The following is a 16,585-nucleotide window of genomic DNA, read 5'->3' as shown; positions in this document are numbered from 1 at the left end:
CATACCGCTCCAGAATTTGAAGAGTTGTTGGATTATGTGGATAATGACAAGCAAACAAACGCTAACAACTATTGTTGAGAAAAACAACGACAGAAAGCTTGCGGAAGGTATTTACTGATGTCAGCTTCTTTGCAAGGCAATAAAATCATATATGGTGTAAAAGAGGGAAGCAAAACGTCGAAAAATTGCTCTTGCTTTGATTGACACTTGTATTCTATTATGTTCTGTTGCGGCTATATATGACTGGTAACAGTTGTGCAAGAGCTCCGATCAGAATCAGGCCTTTTAATAGACATAACTTCTCATCTCAAATTTAATGTTAACTTACCTGGTCATTTTTCGTTGATCAGGTAAGAATAAAGACATTTAATAGGATGGATGAGCAAGTTATTTGTTGTGTACAGTGGTCCTCTTCAAGATCTCATAGCTTTAAGATTTGGCACTCATTGAAATTTGATTTTTTTTCGGTGACCTGGTTTTTCCGTTCTGGTAAGATTCCAAAGAGACGTGTAGATTTCATGGGCCCAATTAACGGCCATAGATCCATCTTCTAAGGAAGGAGGAGCACACATGATGTTTCTTTAAGAATCATTATCTAATAGATAAATATCTTGAGGAAGTCAACTAAGAAACGTAAAACAACCGCTTACATAAAATTATTTTGATTGCAAATCAAGTTCAAGAGCATGTCTCATATGTGTTATGATTAAACATGTGAGCACAGTATGTTTATTGCAAATCAATTTCAAGAGCATTCCTCCCGTGTTTTATGATTAACATGTGATTCATTGACTTAAAGGCAAGTGAAGAGCACTACAATAAATTTTATTAAATCAATAAATATCGTTTAAGGTATCAAGAAGTGAATTTGTGAGCAACTTTATAATTATTTTAATCGTATCAAATTGTTCTACTTTTTGAAGACAAGTTTTAGTTGGTTAAGTTTGGTTCAATAAATGTTTGAGATTCAAAAGATTTATCTAAAACAAGAGTATTATGTGCTAAGCTGATATTAGCGATAGTGAATATTCATAAGAATATCAGAAACTAATACATAAATAAAACGAAGAATATTTCCAATCTTCTCTCTATGTCAAGGAAACAGGTGTTTTGTCTGTGTGTAGTGCAGGGTGGCTTCAAGATTGGCACTGGTCAGAAGCTTCGAGTGCATGTTGAGTGACAAGCTTGGGCCAAAGTTGGGGTGCTCATTTTTGGGAGTCGTCAAGATCAATATAAAGAGAGGTTCCAACTTTAGCTTGCACATGTTACAGTTACTTTCAATCTACAATGGTTGGGACTAATGATAGTCTATTCTCAACCGATAATCGACTTAAGTGAGAATTAGTTATTTATATATCCTAACATCTAACATACATGTATCATCACAAACTTGGAGAGCGTAGTAATAAAAAGACTTATTACTAAAACCCCTCATTGCCCTCTTTTTCGGAACTTCATGGGTTGGTAATAGATTCTTTTAGAGACCCTAGGTTTCTGATAACAATGTGCTTTTCCCATGTTAAGAGTTTTTTTGTTGCTATTTTTTATTTTTATGTTGACAAAGATCTGATGTTGAGCAATTATGGACTCATGGACTCCTTTTTCCGCAAAATGTTTGAGACTCTCCTTCAAAACTCTTACAAAACCACGTAGAGTGCGTCTAGTGTGAGTTCCTCTTCCTAATCTTCCCCTACATTTTTGGGATAGTTCATGTTTTGAGGCCATTGGTTGTTTCTTATAGGTGGATGATACTATGACCTTTTGGTTCACTCTAGTTTTGCATGCATTCTACTTGACATTGGTATTTCTATGTCTCTTTTGAGGGTTGTGGTTCTTTGTTTGGGAATAAACCATGTACTTAATGGATAATGAGGGCCTCCCTTTTTGATGTCATCAATGCTTTTCAAAAGGTCACCTAATAATAGATTGTTCTCTTGCATTGTAAAGTTGTCACCAGTTAGTGGAAAGGCATTAATGATGGTCATTTGATTGTCTCGACATCTAATTCTTCTTTTGATGACTCTTCATAGGTTGATGGTGACTCCCCTCAAGAGGATGCTCTTTTGGTCTTCCAAAACCTAGTGGACTCTACCCTAATTGTTGTTGGTGCAACCTTATTTGAATGTATGAACCTTTCTTAGTTTGCTACTCCAATGTGACTGCAACCTTTGGTTGACAATGTGCCAATTTACCAACACTTTGCCCCTTTTTGAAAGTGATGAAGGGTGCTCCCCTTAATACCACACACGATAAAAAATAGAAAAATAACAATTTGCGAGAGCAAAATATGAGCTTATTATCTCTCCATGTGTGGAGTTACAAAACTTAGAAATACAATATGCAAATCCACATGGGTGCCTTCCTTACAATCTTTAGTAAGACAAAGTTGCGAACCACCACCAAAAATTGGCCTAGACAACCGAGAAGCCTTTTTTATATAAGCATTTCCACCATCCAGGAAGGATCTAAAAACTTAACCCTAACTCTTGACGCTGACCAATCTAATATTATATTATTTTATTACACTTTGTTACATAGAATCAACTCAAGACAATTTGCAAATTACACTTTTGGTTAGCCCAACTTCTGGAGACTATAACTTGCAAACCGATGCCTTGATTGGCTATTATAACCCCTTTTGGAAATGGTAGCTCCTGTTCTACAATGATTGATTGTGCACAATTTTGTCATTTGAGGTTTTACCTCATTTTGGAGCCATCTAGGCCTTCAAAATTGAGCTTGACGTTTTGATATAAAAAATTCATATTAAAAATTTACAATAACTTTACTAATACATATGATATGACAATGAAACTCATCTGATAGACTGATATATCTAAGATGAACCTCCACTCATGAAATTAGAACATTTTGAGCTCACATGACCAACTTAATAAAATTAGCAAGTTTTTACAAACAACTTTGCATTGAAATAACCCTTATTGAAAAGATAGAAATAGAAATAGAAATATTTTTGGGTGATGCAACATTTGATAAAGTCTCTCCAAGATGCTCCTACATCAGAAAGTCTCTCCAAGAGGGTTCCACCACTTGCTATAGGAAATTTATAGTAATAGTAACACTTGTACAATTGTTTTGATGAAGGATTCTGTTGCTGTCTCTGATGTTTCAAATGATGTCCTTATGGTGGTGACCAAGAATGTTGCAGCAGTCCCTTCTTTGATTGTTGTAACTATTGATTCATTTGATGCCTCTCTTGCAGCTTTGTCTCAGGCTGGTGTTGTTATCCCTTTTGCTATGGTCTAGAAATCGTGTGGTGGTGTTGTTTCTTCTCTTGCCGCAAGGGTGTTGGGGGTTGGTTGCGGAGTTGATGACCTTGTATGGCAGAAGGCTGCTGGGATGGACAATAGTAAAAGGAAAAAAAGTCAAGCTCTCCAATCCTTCGTTTGATATGTCTTTATGTTCTCAGAAGATGGGATTGAAATGTAAATCTTGAGGCTTGGTTTTGTATTAGGTTTCAGGTCCTTTCAAAACCTGTTGCTGACCTATTCTTTTGAGGCTGTCCCTTTTTGTTTGGCTCACCTGGCCTTTTTGTCTTGTTGTTTCTTTGTAGTTTGTCATGGTTTAGGACTTAATGCCTATTTCTTTTGCAACCATGGGGTTTTATGCACCCATTTCAAAACCTGTCTTGGTTGGTAGAAGTGTACTGTGTTACTTGTGAGGCCACCTTATTTTGGTTGGTGACCTGTTTCTCCTTTGGTCTATTGTATCTTTTGTTCGAGCTACATTGAAAGTATTTTGATTTGTAAAGGATTTCAGACACCCTTCAAAACCTGTTTTCCTTAATAAATATGCTTGGACAATTGTTTGATGGCATAGGAAAATCATTCTTCAAGTTTTCATTCTCCTACCCACATTGTGAGTGAGCTATTTACCAATTCTTGAGTTTGTCAATCACCATTCTACTAGTGTTATTAATGGTTTGTCCCTTACCTTGTTGTAAATAACCTTATTATCATTTAATACCCGTCTCAAAAGAATCATGCTTATGATTGATGCCAAAGCTAAAGCTATTTGATTGAAGATATTGGGCAAAGGTAAATGTCTCAAAGGGCTGATTAGCGTGAGCTTCCTAGGTAGGGATGAGACCTTGAGATCTACTCTCCACCAAATTGTGTAAAGTTTGGGACAAGCCATGCTAATGTCATTATTCACGTTAAAAAAAGTTCTCAACACACTACAGTTTATAAGAGGCTTTATTTGGTTCCTACAATCTAAAAAACAAGGTAAATGTCTTAGACAACCAAGTTGTCTTTGATCGAAATGTGGAAAGTGCTCAACCATTTAAGCATGTGCACAGAGACCACATAGGGGAAAATAAAAGTGGTAAAGCCTTTTTAATATTGAGTAGAGAAAAAGTCTATAATGTTAGATAATAATAACAAAGACCTAGAGTTAGTAGATTCCTAAATGATGTTACATAGACTACCAATGCTAGCTAGGACTACTATGCCCAAAAGGAAGGAAAACCTATCTAGGTAAATCAATATAAAAATTGATGATATGATCAAGGTCATCTTTATCATCCTAGCCATAGTAGTCCAACTTGGACTCTACAACTTTGTTGACCTAATTTTCAAAAAAAAATTAGGACAAGTCAAAAGCTTTGGAAAATTGGCAATAACTTGCCAAAGTCGTCAAAATTTTGAAAATATGTTCTCATAAATAGTCTTAAAAAACACAAACACACATTGGACTTGTAGAACATATTAGGAATTTTCATCATACATAATCAAAGACTGAGTTAAAATATTTATTATAGATAAAAAAACAAGTGCAACCTCTGAATAAGTTTGAGTTCAATACGTTGTCGTATACCACAAGAGAACTACCTTTTAATACAAATTAAGTTCCAAATTTTGGTATGAATGAAAACTAGAAATTGTAAATTTCATTTATGATTAAAGCTCAAAAGACTTTGTTGTCGTTGTGTGGGTGTTTAGTGTTGTGTATGACTAAAGCTCAAAATAGTTTGTTGTTGTGTGGGCGAGCAATTACAACATTCTGAACAAGTGCCCTGGTAGGTGGATTAGGCTATTTTATTGGGGGGATTCCCTATGTTGAATGACAACCCCGCTTATTCCTCATTTGTTGCCACTCCTACCTCTCACTCAATTGCTTGTCTCTCCAACTAAACTAAGTGATTATAAGTAAAGAATGGATCAATATCAATATCAACACAATTAGGTTGAGCAATCTAATCTAAGGAATACAGATTAATGCTACTCAAGTCTAGTGCTTCATGTGAACCTTGACCTTGTACCTTATTTTCATGCAATAGAAGGTTGCATTACACATAGAAAAGATTTTTTAAGAACTCTTGACTTAATATATGGTGCTTTTGAGTCAACTTATAGTGCATTTTTTTGCGAATGGCGTAAAAAACAAGTTGCACTTAAAATTAGAAACTTTATGAGGCTAGGATAACATATGGATAAAAAGCCTTTGAAGATTAGGCATTGGGTCACTAAACTTCCCACCACAACCTATGAAGATAAACATTGTCAGTTTTTGGTAAAGATTTTCAATAAATGTAAAGAGGGAAATAAATGGTAAAATAATATTGAATTTATTTTTCTGTACTTCACAACACAGTGGCTCTTTTATAAATGCAATCATGTGGAAAAAACAATGGTCCATTGGGCCTTCTTGTATAAGGCCTCGAAGGTTCTCGTCGACAACTAATTTTTGAATATTTTATCTAGGTCAACAAGAACCTCTACATGCAGTTTGAAAGTAGGGAATATATAAAACTTGGGGTTTGAAAAGTAGGCAACAACATGAATTTGTTGGTGGAGTCTCTGGTCAATTATTTGCCACATGGCTTTACATTTAATTTTCCTGACCCATATACATGTTGAGCCACCTCTTTGGCCTTATTTATGGCCTAATATAGATACCCCATGGGGGTTCGATTCCCATTTACTATTCATAGAACCCTCATTGATGATTCTACTACTAGTACATAATTTTTTCAAAGAAAAACAATGTTAGAAATTGTATAGTAAGAAAATGGGATCACATAAGATTCTAGTTCCCACAATCCTAAGGAACATTTGGAATACAATAACACCATAAGATGAATATGATTACCACCACTTGATTGAAGGACGCCAATGTAATATTTATGCTCTCGAAGTTTCTATTTATTTATTGCTTAGAATTGAGGAGGAGATAATTAATGTTTTTATACAAATGATTAAACAAGATAAGAAATGAACTTAATGAGCTATAAATAACGTATAAATGGAAATTATGAGGGATTTTTGTTCACCTAGAATGAAGATAGGAAGAATGCTGACACCTGTAACTATAAATATGAGATCTCCCAACCGACACCTAACGACAAGCTAAATTTGACCTAGATCTTGGACGTAGATAACAACCACATTATTTTGTACCCTAATACTAGAGTTGGGATAGACAAAATTGGAACTGTCTTAGGAATAAGTAGAGGTGTTTTGCGAAGTCTCAAGGAGAAGGTAAATCATTTAGCTTGGAGAAGAGGATGAAGTGTAGGAGTAAATTTTGAGAAGGGTGTTGTCACAAAAGTTTTCACCCACGTCCAAATTTTTTACCTAAGGACAACCTTGTGAAACATGGAAACAACCTCCAAGCTATGGGACTTGAACTATGAGGTTGAGTCTCTAGAGAAGGCCGACTTCCTTTACGATTAGGGTGCACCTAACTACTCTTGGAGAGGAAAATGGAGAAAGAATGCATAGAAGAAAATCTACCTATTCTAACCTAAAGGGGTGATGCACCAAAATAGAGTGTTCAAACCAATCTCTGCCCATACATGCACTATTGAACCATCATGACACCAAAAGATATACACATTCAAACTTGCTTTAATCTAAAAATCATATACAGATTAGAAAACCCAAATGAATGACACAAGGAAAGAGAGGATTCACTTATATACTATTCATAGGCCAAAAGAGATACAATCATAGAAGATTATAGATATCTACAATACACCAATGAGAGGCAAATAGTTATTGCACTTTACATTAGTGGTTGAAGGAGATAAGGTAGAATGTCATATAGTTCAGAGGAAAAGGGAATTTACACATGAAATTGTAGAGCAATATCAGGGAAGTTAGAGAAGAGTCGACTAGAACAAAATCTACAAAAATTGCCTTTATAGTTCAGGCATAACTGAGATGTCCTCTAACTAAAGTTACTCCACAACCACCTCCATTAAGTCTTACAAAGAATAATCATGGAGATCTGAAGAAAATCTGATCTGAGCATAGATCCAGATGCAATGATATATGATCTTTGTTGAAACAAGGCCCTGAGAAGACAGAAATGATGCCATTAAATTGTCTGACCAAGTAGATAGATCAACTAGGGTGGTGGAGTGTTCTCCTAGGATTAGCAGTCATTCAAGGGTGGTTGGCATTGATCACAAGGATCAGATCGCAAAACAAAACTCAATTTTCCCTGTTTCTAGCTCATGAATCAGTGAAGTCAATAGGTCAACCTAACTCTGTCACTAGGATGAGCGAAGTGGGCTAGTAGTTTCATTTTATTTTTCCACCCCGCAAGGTCTCCACGTGGTTGACCAACATCTTCTTTACTAACTGTGCTACCTCCTTAAAATCCTGACCGTGATAGTCACATAACCACTAGCTCATTTGTTAATACCTTAACTGTAATGTATTTCCCCAGGCCCGCAAGGACACCTATCCCTCAGGCACTTCCCCACATTGGTTAACTTCCTTGTAACTTCATAATGTGGGAAAGCCCTGATCGTTGATCTCTGTAAGATCAGCGATCGTCAAAGACCCCCATATTACTATGTTTGCTCTTCAAAATTTTGGGCCGATGAAACATCGACATCTAACTCAACCTGACCCGGCCCTAACTGGCATCACCCTGGAGACCCACACAAGAAATTGGTCCCACAGAGACATGAGGTAGCAAGGCACTTGCCCGCATTATTTAATTTCCTTGCATCTTGTTAATGTGGGGAAGCGCCAACCCTTGATCTTCTTTAAATCTATGGTGATCATAAAATCATGCTTGACTGCATACCTAGTTAGCTAGATGGGCCAATGAAATGCCTCCATTGTACTATGACTCACCTAACAACTGCCACCAAGGATGAGTCATCATCACCTTCTAAGAAAGGTGGGCCCACCAGCCACGCATCACAAAGGGGCATGCCAGCATTGTTTAACATCCTTGCAACTTCATCTTGCGGGCATGCACTAGCCACTGATATGATTGCATCAGACAATGGATCTTGCTACTGAATAGAATATCACCTTTTCAAACCCACGTGTTCTAACAAGTGCCACAACAAAAATATTTATTCCTCTTGAGGAGAGCGGGCCTAGGATGTCACATCATGCCACGCGTTGCAAGGGTGCATACTTGCATTCCTTAACTACCTCACATCTTCATATTGTGGGCATGCACCAGCCATTGATCTCGATAGATGTAACGGTGGAAGGTACAACTGGGAACATGGGATGTCATGGGACATGTGTCACAAAGTGGCATGCCCGCATTGTCAGAAAGCCTAACAAAAGACAAAATGCAAGAATGCGGGAACCAATTGAACTGCCAACTCACCCTGCCACCTTTTCCACCCTATCTACAGCTGCTCAAAGAAGATGGACCCACCTACCACGCGGCCAAAAAGCACTTACTTGCATTGTCAGGAAGTTTGACAGAACTTTGAATGTGGGAAAGCGGGCGCCAATAGAATCGCTAGTTGGACTAACCTTCCTCCTTTCTGCAGCCCACAAGAAGAACTTGGACCCACTGATTCACATGTTGCAAAGGGGCTTCCCCGCATTACGCAAAGGTAGTGCATTTTCAAAATGCGAGAAAGCACCCACTATAGATTTGTGCTAGATCTGATGGCGCAGAAAGTGCAGGCCAGCGAAAACATATTTAGGAAATAAGAAAATACAATAAGGTTTTATCGTTTTATTTTTTTGATATTTCCAAGCCATTTAAATAATATAAAAGTGGGGGAGAGACTGTTGGGTGGGATTAAGCATTTGAATTCAAATTTTTTGGCGAGAGGCAAAAAATGGATAACAAAGGGCTAGTAACTAAGGCTTGGTAAACCAAGAGATTTCTTGGTGGGCTTGTGAGCACAATTTGAGATTTCCTTGAGGTTTTCTGCCATAGTTTGGATCTGGACTAGTTGGGATTAGTGTGGAGTTGGATCTTGAGCGATCTTGTTGAACTATTTTTTAATTTCTTTTTGTATTTTTCCCTAACCCGAAAGGTCGTGCAATCAGACATATTGCATGTAAATAGTTGATTTATGAATAAAGTGTTGTGATTTGGTATCAGATCTTGCACTTGTATTTTGTTTCCATTGTGTAGTTATTTGCAAGGATCTGGATTACCTCTAGAAGGGGTACCTTTGGATTCTCGTTGCATCAAGTGGTATCAAAGCACAGTTGTTCTTGAGTGTGTAGACCAAGCGTCGAAGTTGAGGCAGTTTGCACTAGGACTTGGGTGAAGGCTGGAAGATAAGGTTGATCTCGTGGAGTTGTTCGATCTTTTGGATTTATGGATTCATTACTTTGGGTTTGCAAAGGATCTTGGAAGATGCCTCCAAGAAGATTGGACCCTAGGGCAATTGATGATCTTAGTGATGTTGTGGAGGAAAGGATCTCAGAGAAGATTAAAGCAAAATTCTGATATGAGATTGCATTGATGAAGAGTGACATGATTACCAAAATTGTAAGTGTTATAGGTGGTGTATCTTGGATATGAGGAAGTTTCTGAAAACTTTTAAGTTTCTAGATCGAGTGGTGAGCACATAATTGATTGTGTGAAGAGAAATATGAGAAATAGGGTTGGTTAGTTTGCTAGACCTAGATCTCAATTAAAACTAAAGCATAAGATGGAGGTTTTTAATTTCTTGGGTACGTTGAATCCTGAAGACCTGATTAATTAGATTGGTGAATGTGAACACTACTTTGAGTTAGAGGATATTGGATATCCACTTAGAGTAATGTTGGCATAAATGGAATTAAAAGGGCATGCTACTCTTTGGTGGAAAGAAATGCAAAGAAATAGAGAGGAGGAAGGTGAAATGAAGATCGCTAGATGGAGGTTGATGGTAACTAAGTTGAGGGCTAAGTTCATTCCTACTGATTATGGACTTGATTTATTCAAGAGGTTATAGAATTTGAAGCAGAAAGATATGACTATGAAAGATTATATCAAGGAGTTCTACAAGTTGACTATTCGCTCAAGGTATAGAGAATTGTCAAAGGAGAAGGTAGCTAGGTGCATTAATTGTTTGAGATTCAATATCCAAGATGAGGATGGTATATTGAAGATTGATTCAATTGAGGATGCTTATCAATATGCCCTAAAGGTAGAAGATAAGTTGAAGAGGAAAAATAAAGGTAACTCTAGAGGGAAGGAGAAGCAAGATAGCTCAATAAAAGCTAAACTGAGTGAAGAAGATGAACCATAACCTATTGACTAGACGAGAAGGATAGGAAAAGGTTATTTTCTACAAATTTGGAGAAGTAGGACATATATTTTATGAATGTCCAAAGGTTGGCGACAAAAGAGTTGTTGTGAATGAGGTTGAAGGCCATGCCAGTCAACCTAAGCAAGGAGAGAGTTTGCTAGCTCAGTGAGTACTAGTTTGTCAAAGGACACAAGATTCTTGTGAGAGGACTAGTTTGTTCAGGACTCGTTGTAAGTCTGGTGGTAAAGTCTACAATATGATTATGGATGGTGGTAGCATTGACAACCTTGTTGCTAAGGAGATGGTTCAAAAACTCAGTTTGAAAAGAATGAAACATCCTTATCCTTATAGAGTTGGTTGGTTGCAAGGTGAACATGCTTTAGAAGTGAGGGAGCAATGCCTTGTTGATTTCCAGATTGGAAAGTATAAGGATCAAGTGTTGTCTGATATTGTTGACATGAACATTTGTCATGTGTTGCTTAGTATACCTTGGTATTATGATTGCAGGGTTGTGCATGATTATGTCAAGAATTTGTTTTCCATTGTGAAAGGTGGTAGAAAGAATTCCCTAATTCTTTTACAAAATGAAGAGCTCGGTAGGAGGAACCTGAGTTTTGCTAGCCGAGTTGGGTTAAAGGATTCTAGTAAGGTTGGAGATCAACATGGAAAGTAGACTTGTAGTACACTGCGGATGGATGTGAAGAAGTAGAAGAAGATCAAGGGAAAGAGTGTACAAGTTGAGGACTTAGAGGATATGTATGTGAAGAACCAATTTGGCATTTATGTGTTGAATCCCAAAAGATGTTCTTCTAGCTACTGAAAACTCTGATGTAGAAGCATCCTTGGTGGGCTTGCATTCCTGCATGTTGGTGTGGTTTGACCTTGGAGTTGGAGGACTTGGTCAAAGAATGAAGTGTGAATCAATTGATATTGAGTTGGTTTGGTTGTTGTGTTAACCAAGTAACTTGGTTAATGAAGATGTTTGGCGATACTTGGGGTACTCAGCAAATACAGGGAGCTCGGTTTGCACTGGGAGCTTGACAGTAGTGTTTCCCGAGTCAACTTCGTCTATGAAGGGGCTCGGCTACTTTTGGAGGACTCAACACATACTGGTGCTTGGTTACTGAAGGAACTCGATTATGTCTAGTGAAATGCTAACACTCGGCATGGTTTTCTCTAACACTCGGTTTGGTCTTGGTCCCTGTGGTGCCCAAGTTGTTTGTGAGCTGACTTTTAGCATTTAATTTGTGTATGGGTATTTAATTTATGTTGTAGCCAACTTGTGGCTTATGCAAACATTTAATGTAAGGTTTTATTTTAATTTGTAATGGGCTAGGCTTACTTGTGGCTTAGTTGGGTATAAGTAGGGGTATTTTGTGGAGTCTTGAGGAGAAGGTAGATCATCCAACTTGGAGAAGAGGATGAAGTGTACGAGAAAATTTTGAGAAGGGCTAGTAGCCAAGGCTTGATAAACCAGAAGATTGCTTGGTGGGCTTGCAAGCACAAGTTGAGATTTCCTCGAGGTTTTTTGCCATAGTGTGGATTTAAACTGGTTGGGATTAGTGTGGAGTTGGATCTTGATGAGGGATCTTGTTGAACTGCTTTGTAATTTCTTTCTGTATTTGGAACTAACCAAGAAGACCTTACAATTGGGCATATTACATGGAAACAGTTTATTTATGAATAAAGTATTGTGATTTGTTATCAAATCTTGCCTTGGTGTTATGTTTCCACTATGTAGTTATTTGTAGGGATCCAGATTACCTCCAGTAGGGGTACCTTTGGATCCTTGTTGCATTAGTCTCTCATCTTATCACTCACATTAATAGGAGAATTGAAGTCCCCCATAACAAGCCAAGGCTCATTAAGTAAGAACTTTGTAAGATCTCCAAGCCTTTCCTAGAAACCCAAACTATCATTTTTAGTATTGGGTGCATATATATTTGGAAGAATCGAGAGATATTTTTCTCTAATGTGAGTAAACTTAGTACAACTAATGTTATTTTCAGAAAAATGACCTCACCTTGAATAAGGAAGTCATTCCAAAACACAAACAACAACACCTGAAGCTCCCCTCGAGTCACAACCAACCACTTTCCCATTTTTGAATAAAGAGAGCATTTCCATTTGTCTTTAGACAGTTTAGTTTCTTGAATCATAACAACATCCAGTTTGTAGTCCCAAATAACATTCCTCAGCACATGTTTTTGTGATGCGCCTTCAAACACCTTACGTTCCAAGACATAATCTTCATTTAGAATGTGGCGAGAAGATTTCTTGGATGGTTTTTGGTTTTTCATCCACAATGTCTTGTTTGCTTGCAAACTCCCTTGCCTCCTTTTTTGATTTTGTACATGTCCAAGCTTCTTACACAAGAATTAAAAAAATGGGGTGACTTTGTCAACAAAGGCTGGCACTTACTATTTAGTCTTCAAAGGAGCTCAAAAAAGATAGATTCAGCCTCTTAGAATCTTTGCACTCCATATCTCTGCAAGAAAAGTTGGGTGCAAGAACATAAGACACCTCTTATGACAAAAGGGGGCCTTGATAATCATTGACTAGATCCTTATTTTCAACAAACTTCACTACGCTTGCTCTTGTTAACTTTGGTATCAAAATGTGAATCTTTTTCTCCCATAGGTTACAAAGATTTTAATAGATAAAAATTGTTCTATTTTAACTTGGTCACCCTTTTCAAATGGTTGTGCACCATGTTTTCAATAACTGCACAAGTTTTATAATTGCTTCCATATTATTTATTTTACTCTTTGATTAATGATTGTATTGAAAATTATACCAAAAAAATCTATCCTTAAAATAAAACAAAAATATGATTCCAATCATTCAAAGTAAACTGGTGTTACTATCTGAAACCAAAATGTAAATGGTGCAAATTTAAAATTCAAAAAAACAAAATTAAATACATTAGTACTTATTATTAATCATTAATATAGATAGCTTATATATATTTGGTATAACAAAATTAATCCAATAGAGAACTTGAAATGGTGCAAAAACTTAAATTTTCAAGTAATCAATATTAATATCAACATTTCAATCTGAGAAGGCCTTTAATGTCATCTTTCAATTAGAATTATACTTTCAATCATTCAAGGACAATTGGTGTTACTATCTGAAACAAAAATTAAATTATACAAATTTGAAATTCAAATAAACAAGATTAAATACATTAATACATATTCTTAATCATTAATATAAATTACTTAAATTAAACAAAATTAAGCAAATACCAAACTTACTATTAAAAAAATTAATTTTTATTTTAACAGTATAAATATCAATATTTCAGAATGCCCTAGTGCCATCTTTCAACTAGAAATTTTATATAATAAAAGATTTCCTCTTAATATGTTTAGATACCTTTGAAAATCAGCTATATTACACTTGTTCAAGAAATAGAATACAACCAACAAGAATGTTGAATGTTTAGATGGGTACCAATGGAAAGACGAATGAATCTAAATACTACAAAATTATGCATTTCGGCTTTCCTAACTATACATCCTCATTGAATTTCTCAAATGAGTTCATTGATTTCCCAGGTAGTTGGTTATGCATCTTTTTTAAACTTTGGCCATCTCTCCTCTTACCACTACCAGTTCTTTAAGACACTCTTGTAAGTCAACTTGTAAACTTTTGATGGTATTCTCCTTACCTGCAAGCTATATATAAAATATATCATAGCATTAGTATTCATTATCTAGAAGAAACATACTGATCTTCAAAAGTAAGCATAATGTTCTTTTGACATTCTAAATATAATAATGCTCTTCAAAAGTAAGTATAATCTTCTTTTGACATTCTAAATAGAAACAATTGAAAGCATGAAAACACATACTTGATTTTCCAAGTCTTTCTCTTTCTGATTTGAGCTACTGAGGCTACCTTGTAGGCTTTCAATGTTACTTCTCAAAACCTCTTGACCCCTTACCAAAATTGTACATTCAGCTCGAAGTTGTTCTATATCAATTGCATTGGAAAATAACTTTTCCCTTAGAATCTTGACAAGCAAATTTTTTGCTCTTAGTTCATGTTGAACTTGTTTGAACCCCTCCTCATTCTGAAATAGCAATCAAATATTATTAGTTGATGGTAAAAGTACCTCTTAGTTATCAAGACAAAGTAGCTGAGATACTAAATGTTACTGATAATAGAAGAAAAAGTACATAAAAATAGAGATGGCAAAGTCTAAATGAACCATCCTTCTACCAACAATATTGGAACCAAACATATACATAAGCTCTAACCTAAAATTCTGAGTTTGTCATCATATCTAGCATTAGAGTTTGAAGATGTACGATAAAACTTGAAGAAATAAGAACATGGGAAAGGAGAAATAAAGGTAATTAGACAGTAGTTTAATGGGGGTCTATAGTTTTATTTTTCAGTATGTTGCCTGACTTTTGGTCACCCATCATTTTTCAATGTCAAGTCAGTTTGGTGTCTAGGTCTAAGTCCTTCATAGGTAGGCCATCCTTGTCGGGTTTCCCTTTCTCTTGACCTCTCATTTATTTGCCAGGTGGGTTGGTTTAAGTGTTGTCATGTCGGGTAGGTGATAGCTCCTAGTCCGGCAAGGATATCATGTTTTATTGATGATCTTCTTAGATAAAGGATATACAAATCTTTCTTATTTCAGAGATTCATGAAGCAGTATGTGCAATCCAGAAAGACATTTAGTTACTAAGGGCTCTGCAAATTTGGAAGATCTCCAGTGGTAGAGATCAATTCAGATGCCAGTCTTGCTGAAGTGGTCGAATTGCTTGCCAAGAACAAGATATTGAGTGCACCAGTAAGGGATATAAATGCGCCAGATGATGCAACTTGGATTGACAAGTATATCGAGATTGTTGAGTTTGTAGGAATCTCTGCGTGGTTACTTCAACAGTCTCAAGTGTTTGGAATAAACTCATATCCTAAAGCTGATGCTGCAAAGGGAGGTCACTTCTTTGAAATGTTGACATCCTCAAAATTCTATGGGGAGACAAAGGTCAAAGACATATCAGGATCCTTCCGTTGGGCTCCATTCCTATCTGTACAGCCATCTGACTCATTTTTTACAATGCTTCTCTTGCTTTCGAAGTACAGGATGAAGAGCCTCCCTGTGGTTCACATAGGTGAGGGAAAGATTGAAAAAATTGTTACACAGTCTGCTGTAGTGCATATGCTTTCTAAGCGTGTCAGACTCCCTTGGTTTGAGACCTGGGGAAACAACACACTTTCAGAACTTGGCCTTCCAGTAATGAAACCGGATCAAATGGTCAAGTTGATTGAAGATCAACCTGTTCTCCAAGCATTCAAATTGATGAGTGAAAAGCGTGTAGGAGGGCTTCCAATTATTGAGAAAGAAGGAAAGAAGGTTGTGGGGAACATAAGTTTAAGGGACATCCAGTTTTTGCTGATGGCCCCTGAGATATATAAAGAATTCAGATCGGTTACAGCAAAGGTCTTCTGTACGACAGTTAGATCTCACCTCTGGTTAAAGCAAGAGGCATCATCTCCCTTGGAACACGTGATCACGTGCGAAAAGACTGATACTATTGAAAATGTCATATTGAAGTTGGATAATGCAAGAATTCAAAGGATCTATGTTGTTGATAGTCATGGCAATTTAGAGGGTGTTGTAACTCTGCGGGATATTATATCAACATTTGTTCAGGAACCTCTTGGATACTTCGGAGATTTCTTATAGCAGGCGGTGCCATTACCCAGGAATAGCACTGTGTGAAGATTTCTTTGTATATAATATTATAGATCTGGTAAAGAGGGAATATCATACCCAAGACAGACCACGGTCACAGACTGCCCGTGTTTGCAGTTATAGGGTTCTTGAATTCATTAAAAACTTTAAACGGGAAGCATATGATCCGTTGGTTGTATCTTTCAGACCTTACCATGACAAAAATGAGATGACATTATCTGTCATTGATCAGCTCAAGATGGAAACAAACATTGGACAACATAGTGGTGAAAAAGAAACAAATGATTATTCAACCTTTGAAAGTTGATGAAGGTAACACAAAAGATGAAAACTGTCATGCTGAGGATTCTGATAGCTTGGAAAAATCTAAAATTGAACAGAAT

At 36.6% G+C, this 16,585-nt stretch overlaps 1 pseudogene; it reads left to right on the top strand.

The window, feature by feature from the left end:
- Window positions 1-43: 43 nt before the first annotated feature.
- On the top strand, window positions 44-16,229 carry LOC149566968 (SNF1-related protein kinase regulatory subunit gamma-1 pseudogene; annotated as a pseudogene).
- The last annotated feature ends 356 nt before the right edge of the window (window positions 16,230-16,585 follow it).

This window comes from Cupressus sempervirens, chromosome 3, assembly GCF_028749045.1.
Source record: "Cupressus sempervirens isolate cs-2001-9-10 chromosome 3, ASM2874904v1, whole genome shotgun sequence".
NCBI lineage: Eukaryota > Viridiplantae > Streptophyta > Pinopsida > Cupressales > Cupressaceae > Cupressus > Cupressus sempervirens.
The sequence above is the reverse complement of the archived record's forward strand: the minus strand, read 5'-3'. Positions and strand labels throughout refer to the sequence as shown.